Source organism: Sinocyclocheilus grahami, unplaced genomic scaffold (genome assembly GCF_001515645.1).
Source record: "Sinocyclocheilus grahami isolate Dianchi unplaced genomic scaffold, SAMN03320097.WGS_v1.1 scaffold110.1, whole genome shotgun sequence".
Lineage (NCBI taxonomy): Eukaryota > Metazoa > Chordata > Actinopteri > Cypriniformes > Cyprinidae > Sinocyclocheilus > Sinocyclocheilus grahami.
This window is the reverse complement of record NW_015505289.1, coordinates 2,244,179-2,267,838: the sequence shown is the minus strand read 5'-3', so window position 1 is coordinate 2,267,838 and position 23,660 is coordinate 2,244,179. Positions and strand designations below refer to the sequence as shown.

The 23,660-nt window shown below is 34.8% G+C and overlaps 1 long non-coding RNA gene across 2 annotated transcripts; it reads right to left on the bottom strand.

Annotated features, from left to right (window-relative positions):
• Positions 1 to 6,095: 6,095 nt before the first annotated feature.
• LOC107589033 (uncharacterized) lies at positions 6,096 to 23,582 on the bottom strand. Of its 2 annotated transcripts, none has more exons than XR_001609638.1 (3): positions 23,349 to 23,582; positions 16,145 to 16,219; positions 6,096 to 6,257 (listed from the first exon to the last, which is right to left on the bottom strand). It is a non-coding gene; the product is annotated as an uncharacterized lncRNA (long non-coding RNA). The 2 variants fall into 2 exon arrangements; XR_001609639.1 differs by having other exon boundaries at positions 6,096 to 6,248.
• Positions 23,583 to 23,660: the final 78 nt, after the last annotated feature.

Here is a 23,660-nt window from a genome sequence, read left to right as displayed (position 1 = left end):
TTGAATATGCAAATGAGTGCTAAAGCAGAGTAGAAGATTTTCAGGGACGACTTAAATTTGGGCTAATTTTCCACACACAAATTTCTCATTTGAGAAAATTTGTATAATTTACAAATTTCATCTATTCATTCAGCAGACATCATTATCCAAAGTGACTTACAAATGAGAAACATCTCAAGCAATCGGTCATACAGCCAACAGTATTCATTAGTACACTATGTTAAGTATAATCAAGCTTGACACATATGGTACATATTAATTTTAAACAATTCAGTGACCACAATTAATAATGTTTTCTTTCGGCTGAGGAATAAAGGGTGTTTTTTCATTAGGATCACTGAAACATTAACACTGTCATCGTTTAGTCGTTTTATTTTATTATTTTACCATCCCAAAAGATTCATGTGAAACCTCAACAGATTGCGCCCTGAAAATGTCCTATCTAAATTTCTTTAAAAAAATCAACCCCTCTAAAAGTCATTGTATAGGTCTCACACTGCATGAGAATCTTAAAAGCTTTTTTAATCTAATAAAATTTGTTTTCTTTCGGCTGAGGAATAAAGGGTGTTTTTTCATTAGGATCACTGAAACATTAACACTGTCATCGTTTAGTCGTTTTATTTTATTATTTTACCATCCCAAAAGATTCATGTGAAACCTCAACAGATTGCGCCCTGAAAATGTCCTATCTAAATTTCTTTAAAAAATCAACCCCTCTAAAAGTCATTGTATAGGTCTCACACTGCATGAGAATCTTAAAAGCTTTTTTAATCTAATAAAATCTCGTTTTTTCCACTTAACAGATATTGAAACTTCAAATGCACAGTTTTTTTTATCCCGCTGTATTTACTCAGTGAAACTTATAACATCCAAGTGAAAAATCATAACAACGACGTCAGAAAATAAAAATTAAAACCTGAATCACTGAGCTGGAAAAAGGATCACCCCCTCCTAAAAAGAATTGTAAACTCAGTCAAGTGTAGCTAATCACCTTCTCAACGGCACACAAAGTCATTTGACTTTCCACTGTGATCAGCTATGCTCATTTTGATCAGCTCAGCATGAAAAGAGCTTTCCTGGTTCTCATGTCATACATGTTTTTATTTATGTACCAAGAGCTCCTAAAAAAATTACAAATTCCAATTGGCGAATAAAGCTCATTCTGGTTTTATTCTTTGAATTACCTTTGAATAAAATAACAGTATGTATATATATATATATATATATATGTATGTATGTATGCCATTACTGTACCATGGTACTGCTACATCTAAGAGGAAGCCTCACTGCTTGTTTAATCAGAATCATGAATAAATTCTTTAACTTTTGATGTAATTTTGTTCTCCTTATTTTGTCTCCTTGGCGAGATAAAATAATGTAAGGGTGGCAATAGATCTGCCCCCACAGGTCAAGCACGTCTGCTTAACCTGTCATCTGAGAAAGGCCACCTCACAAAGAGCTACAGGAAAATGATCTTGTCATTACCATGGTAACAGGCGGTTGGATACCAATCAGACTTGAGGGGGGGGGTGTATTCAAAGTGCTACATAAATCTGAAATTGCTGCACAATTTTCTCTGGCAATTATCCCAAAAAAGAGAGAGAGGAGAAAGTAAGAAGAAATAGGGGGTAACTCACATCCCATCTATTTTGAGAGCTAACGACTAGGACAAACTAAGATTATAATTTATAAGATATTTAGTTTTATTTGTTATATATTAAAATTACTTCCACCAACTACATCAAAAATGGCACTGGCCTACTGGTTTAAATAATTTTTCTAACCAAATGTATGATACAAAATTAAAGGAACAGTTCACCCAAAATAGAAAATTTGCTAAAAATGTACTCAACCTCAGGCCATCCAAGATGTAAATGAGTTTTTTCTTCATCAAAACAGATTTAGAGAAATTTAGCATTACATTATTTGCTCAGCAATGGATCATCTGCAGTGAATGGGTGCCGTCAGAATGAGAGTCCAAACAGCTGATATAAACATCACAATAATCCACAAATAATCCACAGCAGTCCATCAATTAATGTCTTGTGAAGCGAAAGTTTGTAAGAAACAAATACATCATTAAGATGTTTTCAATTTAAACCAGCCAAAATACAAGTCCATAATCCATCCCCTGTTGTCCTCTCACATCAAAATCCACTGACATATTTTTTGGACTGTTTTTACTTCTAAACTGTGCATGATCTGTGCATATTTCTCTCCTGATTCAGACGAGATGACTTTTTCAATGGAGAAAGCAATGTTATAGATCAAGGACTCGTCTTTTAGCCAGGATTTTTTTTTTTTGTTTGGACTCATTCTGACGGCACCCATTCACATCAGAGGATCCATTGGTGAACAAGTGATGTAATGCGACATTTCTCCAAATCTGTTCCGAGAAAAAAACAAAATCATCTACATCTTGGATGGCCTAAGGTGAGTAAATCTTAAGCAAATTTTCATATTTGGAAGAGCTATTCCTTTAACAGTGCAAAGTTTCAGTATCTTATTATATCCCTTACAAGGTATACCTATTCTAAAAATGACAAAAATTTCAGACTGAATTGTTTGCCATATAGTGGATGTCCCGCTCCTAGACTTGATCCAGCTGACACTGACGTCCACCTTCTGCTATCAATTAATGTCTCACAAATGAGACCCAAGAGAGAAATAATCCACTGAGCATCATAGAGGGTCATTGATTATCACTGAATGTGACCTATGAGGGCGAGTCATGTTGACCTGGATTTAAACAATGGTTGACCCATCATTTACTTGTATTGTGGAGCGGCTCTATGGTTCCCAGAGGACGCAAAACAGTTCCTAGTGGACTGAGAATCCTTGAACATTCAGCATTAAAATTACATCTATTTGCTCTTAAAACAAATTATATAACCATAATGTATGTGTGTTTCTTCAACTATGGGCACTGGACAGACTTTTCATTCTCTTAATAGTTTATTTTGTCTACTAACAATGTCCAGCTGTGTGTCTGTGTGTGTTTGTGGGCTATATATGCACCACAGGAGAAATATGTAATTTTTGTAATTTTGCAATAAATATTTCGACCATATCTCAATTATGTTTTGTGTTTAATTGTATTTTGTGGTGGAAATGCACCTAAGGCTAATTTCATGGCTAGCATTTTGTGCATCCTAAATGCACACAATTAAACAATATGTTCATTATTTTTGCATAATTTGGCAAAACCGCAGCTTGAATAGAATATGACAAGTTATATTTACCTTGATTTTGATCTCAAGCATGCTGCTCAGTGACATTGTTGTTACTTGATATCCAAGTTTGAACTTCTGAAAAAACTTTATTAGCAGTAAAACGGTTGACAGTGATGGAAACAGTATCACAACCGAGAATTCGTAATTTTTTTTTTTTATGATTTATGATGATTTCACTATTTGTAAAGATTATTAAAAATAGTTTTAACATTTTTTGATGGATTTACTGAATCTATTGACAAACTTGTTGTGGGACTAGAGTAAAACAATCAAATCTATATATAAAATGCACTTGAAAAGAAGGAAAATTAAATGATGGAGGCAAAAATGTTCCTAGACCATTTTAATGTGACCTTAATATAACAGAGAAAACAATGAAATCTGTTAGTTTGAACAGAAATCATCACCTAACAGTGTCAGAAGTGAAAGATTCACCACTTTTCAACAGTTTGTCATGAATGTATCTTTTTTATATGGAAACCTGTTTTTCTGAAATATAAACTTAGAATTGTGAGATATAATTTCTGAATTTTGACATTTTTTTCTGAAATTTAGATTTTTTTTCTTCTTACAATTCCGAGTTTTACATCTTTACAAACTTAATTCTAAAATCAAGAAGTGTATTATGGTCACAGGCTCTAATTTTTTAGCTTCAGACTATGATTATACGATTATCAAACATGTTTGAACACATTAATTTTAGAACACATTCTGTTTTCATTTGTCACGCATCTCCTAGCAACAAGTCGCATGTTTCTGCGTGAGTTTGTTTTGATCGGAACAACTTTAAAGTCTGGTAGTGTGTGATCCTCAATCGTTTAGTGTATGATGGCCAGTTTTTCCTCTGTGACTATTACAAATGTATGTTGCCCAGTGTTTTAAAATCTGTTCAGATTTTAAAAGTCATATAGTGTATTCCAGCCTTAAGTTGACATCATGCAATTTAATTTTTTTCTATTTTTGCAATTCGGATTTTTTCACAGAATTAATCTCTAGGGTTGGGTACCAAACCCCTTTTCCAATATGGCACCGGTACCTATGTAACCGGTATGTACTAGAACCGAATCAAAACGCAGATTTCGGTGCCATGCCTGAGAGATCGATTGAAATATTTGTCATCTGGTTCTCCGAAACAGACGTAAGAAGCATCATAACCAGCACCGCACGTGAAACCGCTCTGCACACAAGCAGACAGCCCGTCCCACCCACTGTCCATTGAGATGTCCAACTTTAATGTTCTCTGGATATGTTAAGCCATAGTTTAGCTTCCCCCATAACTCATGGGAAAATCTGAAAGGTGTTGTAGTTTTTGTTTAGATAAATTATATACTCTTGACAATTTAGCATAGAAATCATATCCTTTTTATTCCTCTTTTTAAAAAAGTTAATATACGCGCCTTCATGTCGAAACTCTCATTTATGTATTTTAAATAGCAAATGTGTTTATTTAAATCTTTTAAGACCCTGTGAAATCAGAATTACAGTTTGGTCCAAGCCTTTTTTGAGGCAATATGCTAGCGTACTTCTAAGAGTTGATTAAGTAAACTTGTAGCTGACATGCATATTTACTTTCTCTTTAGGGAAAATGTCTTGTCTGTAGGGGCATATACACATTTCTTTTTCCCAATAAAATGCTCTCTAGAATGAGTATGACACCTTCTACTATATTTATAGTGACTTTATAGCATAGCAGGTATCAAATCAAGGTTTGTTGGTGTGGTTTCAGCTGCATTTTTCTTTGGTTTTGCCAGGATGTGACAATTGATCAGTGGTGTATAAAGTACCTGAAAGCCATACTCAAGTAAAAGTACAGATCTCTTACCAGAAAATGACTTTGGTAGAAGTTGAAGTCACCGTTTAGAATATTACTTGAGTAAAAGTCTTAAAGTATGTGATATTTATTGTACTTAAGTACGAAAAGTATTTTTTAAATCTTAAACGTACTTAAGTATTGAAACTAAAAGTACAAGTAAATGCAAAATGGAAAAGAAGCAAATAAGCAAGCTTGAGTAGCAAGATTGTGTTCAGTTTTAACTCTTTCTTCCATTTTGCATTTTTGGGAAAGAATAAGAAGCACTTCATCCTGTACTTAGTGTCTTTCATTCCAACATAAGAAAACATTTCTGGAAACCGTTGAATACTGTTATTTGAAATGATTTTAAAACATAAGAAAACAGTCGAAATGTGAAATTAAAACCGCCAGTAGGTTGCAGCAAGTGACTGTTAATGAGTGAGTCACTGAAATTCAACCGATTCATTCAAACGACTGATTCATTCAGAAACAAAGCATTTGACTGTGTTAATGAGTGAATCACTGAATCATTTATTCAACCAATTCGTTCAAAAAGCTGATTTATTCAATAAGTAAACACCGTCCTTTGCTCAGAGATGCAAAACAGTGCTGTGATCTTTGTTTGGAACTATATTCGTTTGCAATATTGAGCAAAAACAAGCAATATTATTGCAACTTGAATAAAATGATTATTAAATAAGTTCATGCTAATATCTGCAGAAAACGGTACTCTTTGTGTGATATACAGGTGCATCTCAATAAATTAGAATGTCGTGGAAAAGTTCATTTCAGTAATTCAACTCAAATTGTGAAACTTGTGTATTAAATAAATTCAGTGCACACAGACTGAAGTAGTTTAAGTCTTTGGTTCTTTTATTTGAAAATTCTTGTATCGATTTTGCTTGACAATCCACTTAAGGCTGCGGTTCTCTCGGTTGGTTGTGCATCTTTTTCTTCCACACTTTTTCCTTCCACTCAACTTTCTGTTAACATGCTTGGATATAGCACTCTGTGAACAGCCAGCTTCTTTGTATATACATACATACATTTATATAGGGAAATTTTATTTATATGATATATTTTACCCTTTGATTGAACCATCTTCGCCATCTTCGTATGATGATCTGTGAACTATGATTGATGTTACTTTCACCATCACTGATGTGATATGAAAGTATCCAGATCATATCCTTCCCATGATTCCTTTAGCATCCTTCATTTGCCTGCCGATCCTAAAAAGACAAAAAATAATGCACTATAAATATAACATACAACATACAAACAGAGTCAAAGTACATGCACGCTATTAGATTTTTGTTGACATTTGTCTGCACGTGGTGGCTCTAGATAAAGACTGTATGAGGTTAAATCCACTGAGTGCCGTGTAATTAATGAACACTTGGTGATTAGTTCAGGAGGAAATTTGGAAGAGGAAACTGAATTCCTGATGTACTGCTATCCACTTCCACATATGACAAATATGAGCTTGGCAGATCAGCAGAAACTCATTTTCTAGTACTATTCCTTTGCATTAGTCTTATTTTTTTCTATTCTGAAAAATTGTGTCCATTTGGCCTTTGGCTATGGTGAACTTACTATGTTCACCCATTATATTAGACGTGGGAATGAGATGCGGAAATATTCATTTCTGAGTGAAATTAAACCATCATTGATCATGATGAGGGAAAGCGATCGCTTTTAATTCTTACTTTAATTACGGTCAGGATGTAAATGTATCAATGTATTGTGCTTTTTCAGTTCAGCGGACCCTGTGCTCTGTCAGGTGTATGAAACGCCTCTGGACTGCGACGGAGAAATATATTGCTTAGCCCAAGCCAACATGAGAAGCTTTTACAGGTACAAATGCTATTTTAAGGGTTATGAATCTGAGAGTGTGTGTGCTCACAGAAGGAGTCAGTCTTGTTAACACATCGTGATTTCACACCTAACCACCACCATCCTTTCAGTGAGTGAGACGTGTGTGTGTGTGGGTGTGTTCCCAAGAGCAAAATACACAAATGTATTTGATGCAGTTGAGTCACAAATATCTCTTAAATGTTATGAATATGAAGTGCTTATGACCTCTTGATTCTTCTCGGATCATTGCATACTTGTCTGACGCATAACTTAACAAAAAAAACGTTTTTACGTTATCTTTCTAGAGACATATCTGCAATGTTTATTCCTATTAATAGTCTTAATTTGGAAGAAGTGAGATTTGAGGAAATTTTATAAAAGTCAAAACATTCATTGTATAGTTGCAGTGAGATTATATCATTTGTTAAATAAATGATTATATAAATTCACCCTTAATAATGAACAGTGTTAGTTAAGTATCATTGAGATACTATTATAGTTTTTATTAATATTTTGAATCAGTTTTTATTTTTATATTTTATATTTTCATTTGAACTTTAATTTGGCTGTGTTTTAGTCCTTTTTAGTAGTTTTTGTTTTAAGTTTGAGTTATTTTAGTACATCAAGTTCAAGTAAATAAATGAGAAATGGTTTAAAAATTATATTTAATTTTATTTCAGTTAACATTTCAGGTAACAAAACGTTTTTTTTAATGGTTTTAATTTTAGTTTTAGTTAACTATAATAGCCCTGATAATGAACAAAATGTATTAATATATAAATATTCTTGATTTCTCTTATTTTTAAATTAAAAATAGATTTAGTGTGTTTTGGTCAGTTTCACTGGTTGTTTTATAGCCTTTTTGATGTATGTATTTAAGTGATCATACATCAATTTGTGTTTTATTTCTCTGTTATTCTTCTAAATCCTTTGTGTGTGTCTGTACTTCTCTCCTACACAACCCTGACATTGTAAGACTAATTTAATGTATCAATTATCCTTATGCTAATTAGGGTACAGTTTCCCAAGGTTAGCATCACAGATGGCAACAAAACCTCACATGCATCTCGTCTTCTTTTACTCTCTGTCAAACTGTCTCACAAAGCCTGTAAGAACTGAGAAACAATATTTGCATACTTTTGTCCACTCTAATCCAGCATATCGCATACAACACTGGTGTAGTGTAACACCACCACCCCCTCCGACAGCACACACACAACGAAACACACACACATGCTTTTCTTTTCATTGTGCTTTGCTAGCTTATGTCATTTTCTCAAGTCTGAAACCTCCATACAGCAGTCAAAACGGTGGCAGCTTGAGAAAGTGATGTCATGATTAATGTTTATCTCTCGGCTCATGTCAAGCGCCGGCCGTGAGGTCACGACAACAGGAAGTGTTATCATAAAACTCTCATTTCAGAGAATAATATGAGCAAATATTTTAAATCAAATATTTAACAAATAAACTGGATGAATGTATATGAATATACATATATTAAAACATAAAAAAATATACATTTATTTAAAATAATTGTAAAAATATATTTTAGAAATTTTTAAAATACATAAAAATTATAAATAATATATATATATATATATATATATATATATGAGCAGCAATTTTATTTCTTTTTCTTTTTAAATACCAGTGTTATTTGGTTTAAAACTGGTTTTATATTAAGTTATTTTGAATCACATAAAAATCTAAATTCATTGCATTTACTTTTATAACGTTTCCAGTCTTGGAGCCTAGGAAGATTCCAGTTAATTACATTTTTTTAATCACATCACAAATCATTATGTTTCTGGTCTTATTGCAAATGATTCATAATCGCATATTATTTTAAAGAAGAGAGGTGTTTGTTTTCATAAACTGAAAACTGACTTTTAAAGTGATTCAGCAGTTCATGTTATTGTAAAGAATAAAAGTTTTCATAATTTTTCGTTTTCATCATTTTTTTCAAATTAACCAATATCACAGGCACTTTTCACAATCCAATCAAATGCGATGTCTTGGGTATAATGGCCCTGACACGGCCTTATGTAGTCGTTTACATTGTGTAAATGCAGGAATTTGTGAGACCCCTATAGCTCCCAGTTCCCTTTCTCTGAGCCCTGTCCTGGTTTAATGGCTCGGGGAGGCGGACGCTAGTTCCTCTTTTCCCATTTCACACACTAGTCGAATTTTACCCCCACAAGAACGATGAGTTTTCAACCCAGTGTGCTTTCTGAGATAACAGAGATACTACTGACTGAAGCAATGGCACGAAAGAGTGTCCATTTTCCTACTCACAAAATAGTAGATAAATGGTTCACAGCGCTCAGAAATTTCCCAGATTCTAAAACGAACAAAAGACCTCCATTTTCAGCACATACATACTCATTAAACACACATATAGAGGCCATGTCATGACTTAAGGAGGGATTTAATGCCTGCCATGTCTTACTATTATGTAAAATTAGGTGGGGGAGAGAACAGGAAGATGAAAGGGTTTGGGGGGAAATTATCCTTGCGCCAAACTCATCCGCTGTCTAATTACAGTAACATGCTTTCTTCATGGGAGAGTGCTACATGAACCTCACTCTCTCTCTCTATAGAATAGGAACTACTGCATATGTGTGCCAAGGCTGGCACCCAGATTTGTCCATCCAGAAGTATGAATCCATAATTCTCTAAATCAGGAGGTCACACACACACAAGAAACACCATTAAAAAACCTCATGTGTAAATAAAAAAAATGAATTACAGGAAATAGGCTAAAAAACAGTAGCCAACTTTATCTATGACATTTCCACTCAATTTAAATATTTACTGTTTTGTTAATAGTCATCATTTTGTCATAGGAGCCTTTAACTTGAATATTTGCATTATGTTTCATATTACCATAACTAACATGAAATATGAAAAATATGAAGTATCTTGAAAGTTATGAAAAAATCCTGAGGTAATACCACTCTTTTTTCTGCTCTCAAAATGCTGCAGGTAAAAAGAGTGTGTTTATCTATTGTTTTTACAGTTAGCTATGTTGGAAAACAGTATTTTCCCCTGTAGTCTTACAGACGTTTTAATTTTGTACCAACCATAGCATGTTAAATAAACTGAAATTCAAATATAAATTTCATGTTGATGTAAAACAACCGCCATATGTAGGCTACACCTGTGCTGGCACAACATGCCATATTTACGCACAAATTTATGTAACATCATAAACCCTCTATCGGTTTATGTAATGTGGCCCTCTAGCGCTCGAAATATAAAACCGCAAGTTACTTGCGGAGAAACATTGCTTAAAGGGGTCATATGATGCGATTTCAAGTTTTCCTTTCTCTTTGGAGTGTTACAAGCTGATTGTGCATAGATAAGATCCCTGAAGTTGCAAAGACTAAAGTCTCAAAACCAAAGAGATATTCTTTATCAAAGTTAAGACTCTGCCACGCCCCCCTAAAACGGTTCCCCTTTCGGGCTCTGTCTTTACATTTATTGTGAAAGATGAAGCTCGCGATTATGGTAAGGGGCGTTACATTTCCGACGAGTGCTTGCAGAGCAGACTGCGCTTGTCGGAAGGAGGGACTTTGTAGAAAACTAAGCGTTTGAGAGAGGCGGGGCATAGAGGACCTACAATAATGTACAGTATTTGAAAAATAATGTGTTTTTTGAACATTAAAGCATGTCAACATATTCTGTTACACCAAATACACAAAATAATGATCTTTAAAAAGGCATCATATGACCCCTTTAAGAAATTACGTGTACGTGCTTCTGCGTGTGTAGGTACCTGTGTACCGTTAGTTACAGGTGATATAACTAGCCTATATATAACAACCGGACCTTTTTTCTTTTTGGTCAGACGGAAGCAGACGGAAGTAGGCAATTACCGGGCAAATCTGACCTGACGTCTATAAAAAATGATTAGGCCTTTAGGCTTATTGTAGGCTTACCATGATCAATCAGGGTGAGGCAAAAACACCGTTTGGTAGACATATTTTTAGTGTACTCGCTCATCAATTACATTTTGTTCATTTCCAACAAAAAACTTTTTTTATTCATTTACGGACATGATGTAAACAAGCACGGACAAATGACAGAACTAGGTAAATTCTCAACCCTGACATTTCTAAATAATTAGTTTTATTGTAGGCTTACCATAATGAATCGGGTGAGGCAAAAACACAGCTTGGAAGACACATTTTTAGTGTACATTTGTTCATTTCTGACAAAAAAAAAACGGTGAAGCTCTATGTTTAATTAGCAGTTTATTGTGGTTTTATTATTGATACATTTTATAATTTATTGAATATACAATATTTTAAAGTTTTTAAAAAATATATTATTATTACATTAAGAGCCCCACACAGTTTATTGCTTTAATAAGCATTTTCACCAGCAACAAAATTAAAATAGGATGTTTTTCGCGCAGACACCATTTGGATTTTATTGATATTGGTTACAGATCACCATAACTCCCTTTCTAATTGATTTTCATGTCATTCTCTCCTGTTGTGAACCCCCCCCCCCCACTCCCCCCTCCAACAAGAGCCTTCCGTGAGATTTTGATGTGAAGATGTCATGACAAGCTTGGCCTTTCTCTCTTTCCTGCGGCTTGTGCGGCCCATGGCCAAAAGGTTTTGTGGCAGAGGGACTGTGAGAGTCCTGTTCCTCTCCCCCTCCGCTCGGCTTTACCCCTCTGGTTCCCATCCGCTTCCGAAGCTCTTAACAGCCCGAGCCGAGAGCTCGTAACCCCCAGCACACCCTAATGAGAGATCCGGGGACAATGCTGTCATTGTTTGGTACCTCAGCCCAAGAACAATGGATGTTTACCCAAGCAGTTGTCCGACCCAAACTCTACCGTTGATTACTGTTGGGTCTCCTGATTAACTCTGCTCCTCGCCCCAGCACAATGGCCCCCTTTGACTGGGCCATCGTAAGCCCCCTCCAATTTGTCCTCCCCTCCTTCACTTTTTCTCTCCATCGACACTCTTAGCACAGAACTCCATCATGGGACCCGAGAGAGAGCAGCGTCTCTCGTAAGGCTGAAATATCGCTGCTTAATCGCCACTCACTTCAACAGAGAGACACTGATAAGTGAGGAATGAAAACTGTCTGGAAAAAGACCAGTAGGGACTCGAACTTAAGTATTGTAAAAAAAAATTTTTTTTAAAAAGCATCTCAAAATTATTTTAGCATTCAAATAAGGCCTCTGTACTTCAAAACGTGGTTTTGAAACATCCTTTGCACATACTGTAACATTTTATTTGTGGAGTGTAAAAGGTTTTCTGAGACTATCAAGTGAAAAATGCTTCTTAGTTATCTAATATATGTTTAGCAGAGTGTTTAAAAGCTGAAAATGGCTTGACCTGTCACATTTGCATTTGTGTGTTTGTTTACACATTGCATTACTTATCAAATTTTACACAAATATATTACCAACGCAATGACAACTATGCATTAATATGCTCGGTAGTCATCATTTTTCTTGCTAATATGAGCAGCCTAATATAAGGAAGTATTACATATCTATCAATTTAACAAAGGTTTGACTACGTCCTCATGCATTAAATATAGTTCAGACCCTTTCAGTGATTATATAAGCTTGTAAAACTGCTGTTTGCCAATGCAAAAGATATGCTGCATTGCCATATAAATCATTCAAGTGCATGGCATTTAAATGCATGATACCGTTCAAAAGTTTGGGGTCAGTAAGATTTATATATACAGTAAAAATAGTAAAATTGTGGAATATTATTTTTTTTAATTCTTCCAATTTTTTAAAGTCCCATGATTCTTCAGAAATCATTCTAATATGCTGATTTGCTGCATTTTTATCATTATCAGTGTTGAACAAGTTGTTCTGCTTTACTTTATTGTGATAAAAAAAAAATCAGAATTCTTAAATATAGACAGTTTAAAAGAACAGCATTTATTTGATATAAAATGTGTAGCATTATAAATTTCTTTTAATGCATCCTTGCTGAATAAAATATTTTTTAAATATTTTTTTTATTACTGACCCAATACTTTTGAAAAAGTATATTTGAATACTGAATTCCGTAGCATACATTACAACAATGGAAATTGCTGTGGAAGTTTATATCATCAAATCAAACAAGACATGTTATAGCTATACTATAGCAAAACATACACAAAATGGTTTCCAATTCGCTTACACTTGTACATATATTCATGCAGCCATGTGTTATCAATGATTTTGATACAAACTTTCACACAACACTCTGAATTCTTAAATATAGACAGTTTAAAAGAACAGCATTTATTTGATATAAAATGTGTAGCATTATAAATTTCTTTTAATGCATCCTTGCTGAATAAAATATTTTTTAAATATTTTTTTTATTACTGACCCAATACTTTTGAAAAAGTATATTTGAATACTGAATTCCGTAGCATACATTACAACAATGGAAATTGCTGTGGAAGTTTATATCATCAAATCAAACAAGACATGTTATAGCTATACTATAGCAAAACATACACAAAATGGTTTCCAATTCGCTTACACTTGTACATATATTCATGCAGCCATGTGTTATCAATGATTTTGATACAAACTTTCACACAACACATTTCAGATGTAAATCCCTGTGTAAAATGGGTTTAAAGTAATCCTGGAATTATAGAGCATGCAAATGTAAGTCCAGCTTCACACACTCCTCCTCCACATCATCACTCCACATACCGTATGAAACAGCCTTCAAACTTTGTGCAAAATGCATTTAACACAGAGCAAAATAAAACATGAGATCTGTTGGGCTAAAACTCAATGCATCTAAAACAGTTTCAGTTTAATTTCTCATGCATATTGCATGATATCAGCTTATCAATCTACTCAAAACAACACTGCAATTCATTAATGTGTCAATTGATTAACAATAGCACTGAAAACATTCACTATGAACTGAATTAAAAAAATAAAAAAACATTTATTTCAGAGCCTGGTCTGTTGCCTTTAGAAATAACGTGCAGCTCTCCAGTGTGTGTTTCTATGGCCGTCAGCACTGCGACATGCGCACACACACACACACACACACACTGCGCTGAACGTCTGCAGTCGGCCCATCTGCCCAGCAGAGCTGCTCAGCATCCAGGCTCCAATATTCAGATGAGGCCCACGCAGATTAATAAATCATTAAGATGGTGCTGTCTATAACGGAACCCATTCACACGCTCTCCGGACACCGTGTGTCTGCTGCGATCCCGGCATTAGACATGCAAGAATGTTAATGTCGACACGCATTAAAAGAAGCTTGTGAGGCGTCTGTCTGCACGCTGGGCCTGTGTACATCTCGCCATATTGTGTCTGAGAGAGAAGCACCTCTCGTCTGGGGTAAGAAACCCCACTTTTAATGTGCCAAAGGACAGACGTGCCGATAAACATATAGAACATGCGGCCTAAACAAAGCATTTTGTGCCTCTTATTTTAAAACAAAACTCTGGTCTAAGAATGAATTGTTTATTTTTTTTAATAAATACATACAAATATATAAAAATATTAATAAAAATAAAAAAATATATATATAAATCAGTGTTATGTTAATAACATTGAGATACTGTTATAGTTTTAATTCATATTTTGAATATTAATTGAATATTTTTCTATTTTTTATTTAAAAAATATTGAATATTTTTAATTTTCTATTTTTTACTTTCATTTTAGTTAAAGTTTTAGTAATTTTGTTGTGTTTTTGTCTATATACTGTAATTGTTTTTCAGTTTTAATTCGAGTTATTTTAGTACATCAAGTTAAACTAAATTAAAATGAGACATGTTGCCTTGGCAACTAGTTTTAATAAAAAGTTCTTTATTATCTTATTTCTGTCAATATTTATTTATTAGTAATTATTATTATTTAAATTTTTTTTGTTTAGTTTCAGTTTTAGTTAACTAATAAATTATCTATCTTTATGGGAAAAATTGTTATAAATGTGTGCTAATTTAAAGAAAAAAAATTCACATACACAAGATGTACAAGAAAATAAATTTATATCAGGGTTATTATAGTTAACAATCCTAATATAAATATATACATTTTCTTGTACAGCTTGTGTGGGTAATTTTTTCTTTAAATTAGCAAAATATTTTTCCACAAAGATGGATAATTTAATGTTTCTTCCTTGTTCTGTATTTTTCTTTTTTTTCCCATAAAAACATTAGCGCATAGGAAAAGACACCTGTTTTTCTTTTTTGTTCTCTTTTCTGGTCCATTCAAAGCATTTTGTCTCCTGCTTAACCCAGCACTTTAAGTACACAGTGAGGGGGATGATTGCATCACAAAGGAAAGCACCAAGTCCATACCCCTATTTTGGCTTTGCAATTTGCATGCATTTGCATGAGTTTATTATGCACATGCCTTTTGTTCCCTGGGTGGGAACCATGGAAAAAAAAAAAAAAAAAAGATGAAGCCTGTGCAAATCCACCTCACACACAAAAATATACATTTACGGTTGGATAGGAAGATTTTGATGAAAGCTGGACTGCTAATATTTACACAGCGGTGCATGTTTAGCAACAATCAATAAATTAGCTGCAGAAAAAATATGAATTTATTTATTTGTGGTTGTTTTGTTGTTGCTTATTGATATTTGCATGCCGTTTTATTCTATTATTAACCCTATTTCTGTGCAAACACACACACACACACACAAACGCTTTCAGCTTCATGCAGACCCACCGTTTCGTAACTATAATCTAAATATCACATCATTAGCGTCTGCTATCACAGAGAACGTCAATGGGAGTCTAATGTAACAGTCCAATTCAACCGACTTGATTTGAAGAAATAGGTCATGGATTTAATGTTGCCTTTGGCCTGGTTTTCTAAACCACCCTGATTCAGACACACACACACACACACACACACACATAGTGATTGTTGAGTCTTCTGGCTCGATAAACATTTCTTCTAACCAAAGTCATTTTTGCAGTGCAACAAAATCTTTTTTCGAACACATCATTGGCATTAACACTGCACCATATCATTAAAATAATAATTTCAGCCAATGAGCTTGTGTCTCCCACCTTTAACCCCTACTCAACCACTCTTTCCACGTTATGTTTATTTTTCCACTCATGTTTTTGGTCATTTGCATGCATATCTTTGTGCTTTTGGATTTGTATGCACTGGGAAAACAAATCTCAGATGTGCTACGAGCATGTTGAGCAATCGCGCACATGTGCATGCGTCTATGAATGGTCCGCAGAGGATGTTCACATCCCTTTTTCTGGCCTCTGGCTCTCCACTCACCTCATGTTGCATCAGCCTCATGAGGCAGCACTGCCTCCACTTCCTCCTGCGGGCGACTCCGAGCTCCAGCTGCCTCTAACACACACAGAGAAACACAGAGATTTCACATAACACCCACAATAAAGGCACTTACTATTCTGTTAGCTTTACTACATAATGGTGAGCTCAGTATCTCATACAGATATAATGTCTAGATTTACATTTGCCATACATTTTTATCTAAAGCAACTTAAATTGGATTCAAACAACACATTCTGTCAGTTTATGTATTCCTGGGGAATCGAACCCATGACCTACTGGTTGGGCTACATTTTTATTTACGCCATACAGGCTATTTTTAATGCCAATTTATGCAATCACTTTGAATGGACATTATTTAATTGCAGTTGAAAAGAAAGAACAAAGGCCACTAGCTAAATCTATTCACACTGATGTGACTCTAAAAGTGATCTCTGGTATCTGTACTATGAAATGTTGAACATGTTTAAAATGTGCACATGGAAAGTTTGTGCACTGTTCTGATATTTATGCACTTAAAATGAATTTAGGCTGAAATATAAAACAAATTTTTAAGCTAAAGAACTCATACTTGTTTTCACTTTAGAAAAGCAGAACTACAACGTCTTCATCCATGTGGTCTCCATCGAGACTCTCTATAATGGTGAGCTGAATGTCACATATTAAGAAGTACATATAATGTCTAGATTTGCATTTTCCATACATTTTTATCCAAACCAACTTAAATTGCATTCAAACAATACATTTTTTTCAGTTCATGCACACCTGGGGAATCAAACCCATGACCTACTGGTCGAGCTACATGTTATTTACACCACACCAGGCAACTTTTAATGCCATTTTATGCAATAACTTTTAATGTATAGTATTTAATTGTAGTCAGAAAGGAAAATTTAAATCTGTTCACGCTCAAGCCACTGATGTGACTCTAAAAGTGATCAAAAGTCCTCTCTGGTATCAATGTACTATGAAATGTTTTTTATAGTGCATGAGTATCAATGGCACCTATGACTCTAAAAGTGATCTCTGGTATCTGTACTATGAAATGTTGAACATGTTTAAAATGTGCACATGGAAAGTTTGTGCACTGTTCTGATATTTATGCACTTAAAATGAATTTAGGCTGAAATATAAAACACATTTTTAAGCTAAAGAAATCATACTTGTTTTCACTTTAGAAAAGCAGAAATACAAAGTCTTCATCCATGTGGTCTCCATCGAGACTCTGTATAATGGTGAGCTGAATGTCACATATTAAGAAGTACATATAATGTCTAGATTTGCATTTTCCATACATTTTTATCCAAACCAACTTAAATTGCATTCAAACAATACATTTTTTTCAGTTCATGCACACCTGGGGAATCAAACCCATGACCTACTGGTCGAGCTACATGTTATTTACACCACACCAGGCAACTTTTAATGCCATTTTATGCAATAACTTTTAATGTATAGTATTTAATTGTAGTCAGAAAGGAAAATTTAAATCTGTTCACGCTCAAGCCACTGATGTGACTCTAAAAGTGATCAAAAGTCCTCTCTGGTATCAATGTACTATAACAATGACGTGTTTGGAGATGCCCATGAACCGCTTACAGTTAATCAAGGGAAGTACTGTATGTAATATCATTTTCAGATTATGTCTTTTCAACATCACACAAATCAGTGCTTTGATTGCTTTTCCTGCAGTCGAAAAAAAAGCTTTATTTTAATATTTGATTATCAAATTAATTTTGGTTTTGTCAGAATACAGAAATGTATCTTGATAGTTTTGTAATATTTTTATAATCCAAAGAATTCATGCGAAAAATAATTCCACACTTCATTCTGTTTTATTTGGTCTTGCTATCAATGCATCTGTGTGTTTGCCCTCAAATGAAGGAAAAGTGGCTCCTCATGTCTCTCCATCAAAATCGCAGAGTCTCGCAGCAAATTAGCAGTATATATAAGTCATTTGCGGACTGCGCTATCAGCTGTTGTCGAAAATATTAGAAGATTTGTTATAAATCAGAGATGTAAACACAATCACAGGATATCAGCATTGGGAATTTCTCAGTATATTTGTAGCCCATTCATTCAAGAAAATCAGCTTGTTTTAGCTGTGAAATACAGCTGAACTTAATAACAACTGCTATGGATCAGTATTAATATCCTTCAGTGTTGATGACAGATTATGTTCTCATTATAAATTGCTCTCAGAAGATCTAAGATAGTAATATATCTGTGACTAAAGCACAGTAACACAAGGTGATTCTCGTTACACTTATTGCAGCTATAGACACACTGGCACCTCCAGCTCATACAGTCAGCTGGCCTCATCATCTCCATGGAAACCCCAATCAGCTCAAGAGCTCATCACACATGACAGATTAGCCAAAAGTGGGTGGGCACATCATAACTGCAGGATGATTAGCAGATATTCTTGTGATCTCTCTCTCTCTCTCTTTTACTAATAAATGATTTATGGTTTCTTTATTTAGCTCAGGTGTTGATATATCCAGGTGGATGCGGCACACTTGGTGGTGGTTGAGGAGAGACCCCCCAACATGATTGTAAAAGCGCTTTGGTTGTACAGCAATACACAATAAAGCGCTATATAAATGCATCATTCATTCATTCATTCAAATAAAAAGTGCTATAATTTTGGTGATTATATTACATTTTTTCAGTGAAATATTATTTAACAAGTCATTTGATGTCCTCCTCACCCCAAAACATATAATGATGAATAATGATAAATAAATAAAATAAGGTAACACTTTACAATAAGGTTCCATTAGTTAATGCTAGTTAATGTATTAACTAACATGAACAAACAATGAACAATACATTTATTACAGTATTTATTCATCTTTGTTAATGTTAGTTAATGAAAATACAGTTGTTCATAGTTAGTTCATGTTAATTCACAGTGCATTAACTAATGTTAACAAGCACAACTTTTGATTTTAATAATGCATTAGTAAATGTTAAAATTAACATTAGCTAGGATTAATAAATGCTGTAGAAGTATTGTACATGCATAGTTCATGTTAACTAAAGTAGTTAACTAATGTTAACTAATGAACCTTATTGTAAAGTGTTACCTAAAATATGGTATCAATTGAAAAAATAGAATGTAATCTGTGTGATCTGATGAATGATTTGGATGTTATATTTCAGATAATTTCTTTGAAATCGTATATATTTTGTTCAGGCAAATGTTCTGACTAACCAAAGTGGTCCGTTTCCTTTTTATTTTCTTGTTAAGCAAACAGCTGAACACTCTGGCAATACATTGGTTTCTTTTCCCCCAAGTTATAGTTTGTTTTTTAGCTCGAGTCCTCGGTGTGACCTCAAGTGGTGACCCGTCTGACCTCTGAAGTCTTCTGTCCCAAAGGAATCAAAGTTCAGAGGTCAGCATGTGCTTCATGGTCAAATTCAAGCTCAAGCAGACCATCAAAACTGATTCCATATGCTAAAATACACATTACAGCTACAGATATAATGTGAAACAATGTCAAATTCATTACACAGCACCCAGAAACCCCAATGACTATATGTTCTATCAGAAGGGTTGCACTGGCACATAAGGAATTTGTCTAATTCAATATTTTTATTAAAATTTAAAAATTAATGAATTAATTAATTTAGCAGAAAACACTACGATAACACAAACAAAAAATAACTTTTTTAATAAAATCCAAATAAATGTGATGGTTTGCACTGGAAATTCTGTGAATTCCCCTTTCTACATTAATTATGAATGATGAAGTGATTCATTCATTTTAATTATAAAACATAATTTTAAAATATATTTCATATACATTTTCTCCAAAAACTATAAATAATTCATACTTGCTAAAAACATATTATTGAATATAGGTATATGTATCACTTTGTTCAATTTAATATACTCCAAAAACTATAAGGTAATTCAAACCTTTTATTTCTAAAAAAAAAAAAAATTATATATTTTTTAAATATTAAAATATGATTTCCCCCCACCTTATATGGTAAGATGGCTGTGTGAAACGTTATTTAAAAAATCTAATATACTCCATTCCATTCCAATATATTCAATTTTTGATGAAATTTTTCTATGAAAATTGCTAATATTTCTGTAGTATTAACTAGACTAAATGCCAATGAAAATAATAAATTATATTAAATTAATATAAAAGCAGGGGTTATGTTTAGGTTTCGATGATAGAAAATATCTTAAGAAAAAGAAAGAAAGAAAGAAAGAAAGAAAGAAAGAAAGAAAGAAAGAAAGAAAGAAAGAAAGTCAACTGAAAGTGAAAGAAAAACATGGTAACATTATTCCTAATGTACAGGCAGCTGCTTAATGATGTGTGAGAGAGAGACTCTAAATCAGTTGTCAGCTCTTGGGGCCTCTACATCGGCCTAGTCGTGGACAGTTTACGAGTCGCCCGTTGATTCGTGTGTGGATGTGTAAGTACAGCATCCCGTTCCACATTCCCGTCACACACTCTCCAGCATCCTCCATTCACTCCATCTCTGCTGTTCCACCCTCCACAGAGATGCAGATGAGCAGGGTGCACTTGGGCCCCCCCTCCCAGGGCTGTCTGTCATATTCTGCCCCAGACAAGACATTGCCCACTTGCCCTCGAGCGTGGGAATGGGGGTCCACGGGCGTTCACATCATCTCCCCCACGTGCGCTCGACCGCATCAATTAAGGATGAGTTTCTATGCCAATTCCTTCCTCCATCCCATTATGTCCCAATTATTTCATTTGAGGAGCTTGAATAAGTCCAGAGTCAACGATACTCGGACGCACGTGGGTTCCAATGAGCTGACAACTACAACAAACTTACGCCTTTGTCCCCTATGCGCTTGGCATTCATCCTTTCATCCAAAAACTTTCATTGTATTCCTATATAACAAACAAACCATGCTGAAGCGTTTGCACGCGCAACAATACATCTAATACCTATATTTCAGCGATATATTTAATGCGCCACGTTGAGATGCAGATAGAAGCGGTTCTTACTTTCGGTTATCTAGCTTTATGACGACCAGCACACTCATACAGCTAGATAACCAAAGATAACAACACGCCTCCAACGTGATGTGTCACACCACAACAAGTGCAAAAAAACCCCATTTGCCCCAATTACTCCAAGTCAGCAGATGCGAGTAATTAGTTGCACGCAAGAAAAACCCCCCAAAAACAGAAAGTTCCTGTAAATGAGGTCGATACCATCCAACTTCGCTCCCGCGCGTAATTGTTGAACTTCTTAATTATTGACTCGAACGATTTAGGTAAACCTACAAGACGCGAGCCTGCTACATCCATCCATAGCAGCGAGGATGCTTTTATTCCAGTCGGAGCTCGGCTTGGCTGGATTTACAGTGCGGTACGCATGAAATCCTGCGTATCCAGGCAAGAGAATAAACGGGCACGCAGCAAAAAACGCAAGGCATAAAGACAGCATCGGGCACAGAGCGAGAGCTGGAGAGTAAACACATGCGTGCTTGGGTTTGGGCTTCAAATATCACTCTCGTATCATGCGTAAAATGCGCGCAGGTTTGATCTGGAGGCATTTTCGCTCCTCTTGCTCGGGGTAACATCATGACGTCCTTATGGCACACGGATGACGTGCTCACGGATGACAGGACTGACGCACTCAATGGGCTCCATCTCTAGTGCCCAAAATGCGCTCAAACCTCGTGAGGTCCAAACCTTTAAATGTCCATTTGGAGACGCACGCGGCGACGCGCTTGTCCCTTTTCTGCAGTGCAATTATGAACTTAGACCAGGATCAGAAATTACCCAGGGCTTGGAGTAAAAAAAGAAAAAGAAAAAGAAGGTAGCTTACATGATGTGACCCAACATATTTAAAAATGTCAATTCTTCTGCTTTTCTAACATTTATATATGTTATATAATATTCTAAACTACTCTTTTTAGTAGTAGATAAATATTTGTACGCATAAAGGTAATAAATGCAATATTTAAAGATGGTAAATATTGCCCATTAATTTATGATACTATTATAGACCTCATCGTTTTCGTTCCAATGGTTCAGTTTAGACACAAAAGTGAAACTTCTAGTTTGTCTGTTCAACAAGGTTTTCAGAAGGAGCTTGTGCGGTATCCTTGGGATGCTTTTAAGGCTCTGCACTGTAATTATGAATTATGATTAATCATTATGACTAGAATACGTGTCTCTTAAATTTCAAAAATAATTCACTGTTCTATTGCAATGTAAACAGGCCTGTAAACATTTCGATATCAGACATTTCGTTCTTCAGTTTGCCTTATTAGATTCGCTTTAGCAGCAGCAGCTGATTCCAGTTCACTCGTCAACCTCAAATAGTAAATAATACGAGCATAAAAAAATAACGATAAATAAAATATTGTAACTGGAAGGAAGGATGCACAAAATTATCTAACCACTATTTCACCACTAATTAAAGCAATATCTGTATGTAAATATTTCTAAATACATTTTTCTCTTTGTACATATTTAATCTCAGTCCACACATCATCGACACATACAGACAGACATTTATAAATGTTTTCATACTCCATTAGAAAACATAAATGCCTAAATTGCCCGTATGAAAGATTTCCCTAAATACTAAATGAGAGAAAATAAAGCAGCTGAATGAAATAAATTAAGCATCACTTCTCCTCTCAAGGATGCAAATTACAGTAGAACAAAGGTTTAGCTGTATTTGCTTCAGAACGAAAGCACGTTCTTAAAATAAATTAAATATTTAGCAACATATAATTTTAAAACAAAATACCATTTTATCTGTTATCTTTTACAGCAGCTCTTAATTTAACCACCCTGAAGCAATTAACCACTTAGGGTGCTCGGCGTGACGTCACACAGAGGGCAATTAGCACTTATTGATCTGTTATGCTTTGTTAATAAAGTATCAAGTCTTTCACTTAGCCATGCGTGTTTTAAAAAGGCGTTTGCTTTTTGGTCATATTTTTTACAAATGACATCAAATAAGCCTATTATTTCATAAGCAAAAACATTATGTTCGAAAATAATAAAACATTTTGAATTGGTTGATTTCTCAAATTTCTCAAAAGGACACCCGAGAGAATACAGACCAAAAGCATATTTTTTTTCCTTTTATGAGAATGCAATAATTTTACAGGAGATTAAAGCTACAGATTTCACGTGGCCCATTTTTGCACAATTAGTAGTAGGCTACTTACATTCTCCTTGGACTCCCCACGGCACCGAAGAACCGCTCATCTGGATGTGAAACTGATAAACGAACATCCTCGATTAGAAATCACATCCACTACTAGTGTGCTGGAGATGCACGAGGCATCGTCGTTTGAAAGCATCTTATTCCATCCACAGGATGAGCAGGTGTGAGGAGAGAGCAGAACTTCATCACATGGCTGCCTGAGCTCGAGAGCGAATGGAAAGTGCTGCGCGAGCCTTGCAAGTTTGGGGGGGGGGGGGTTATGATCCACCCCTTCTACCTCTGCATTATACGTGCGATGAACTTAATATTTTAT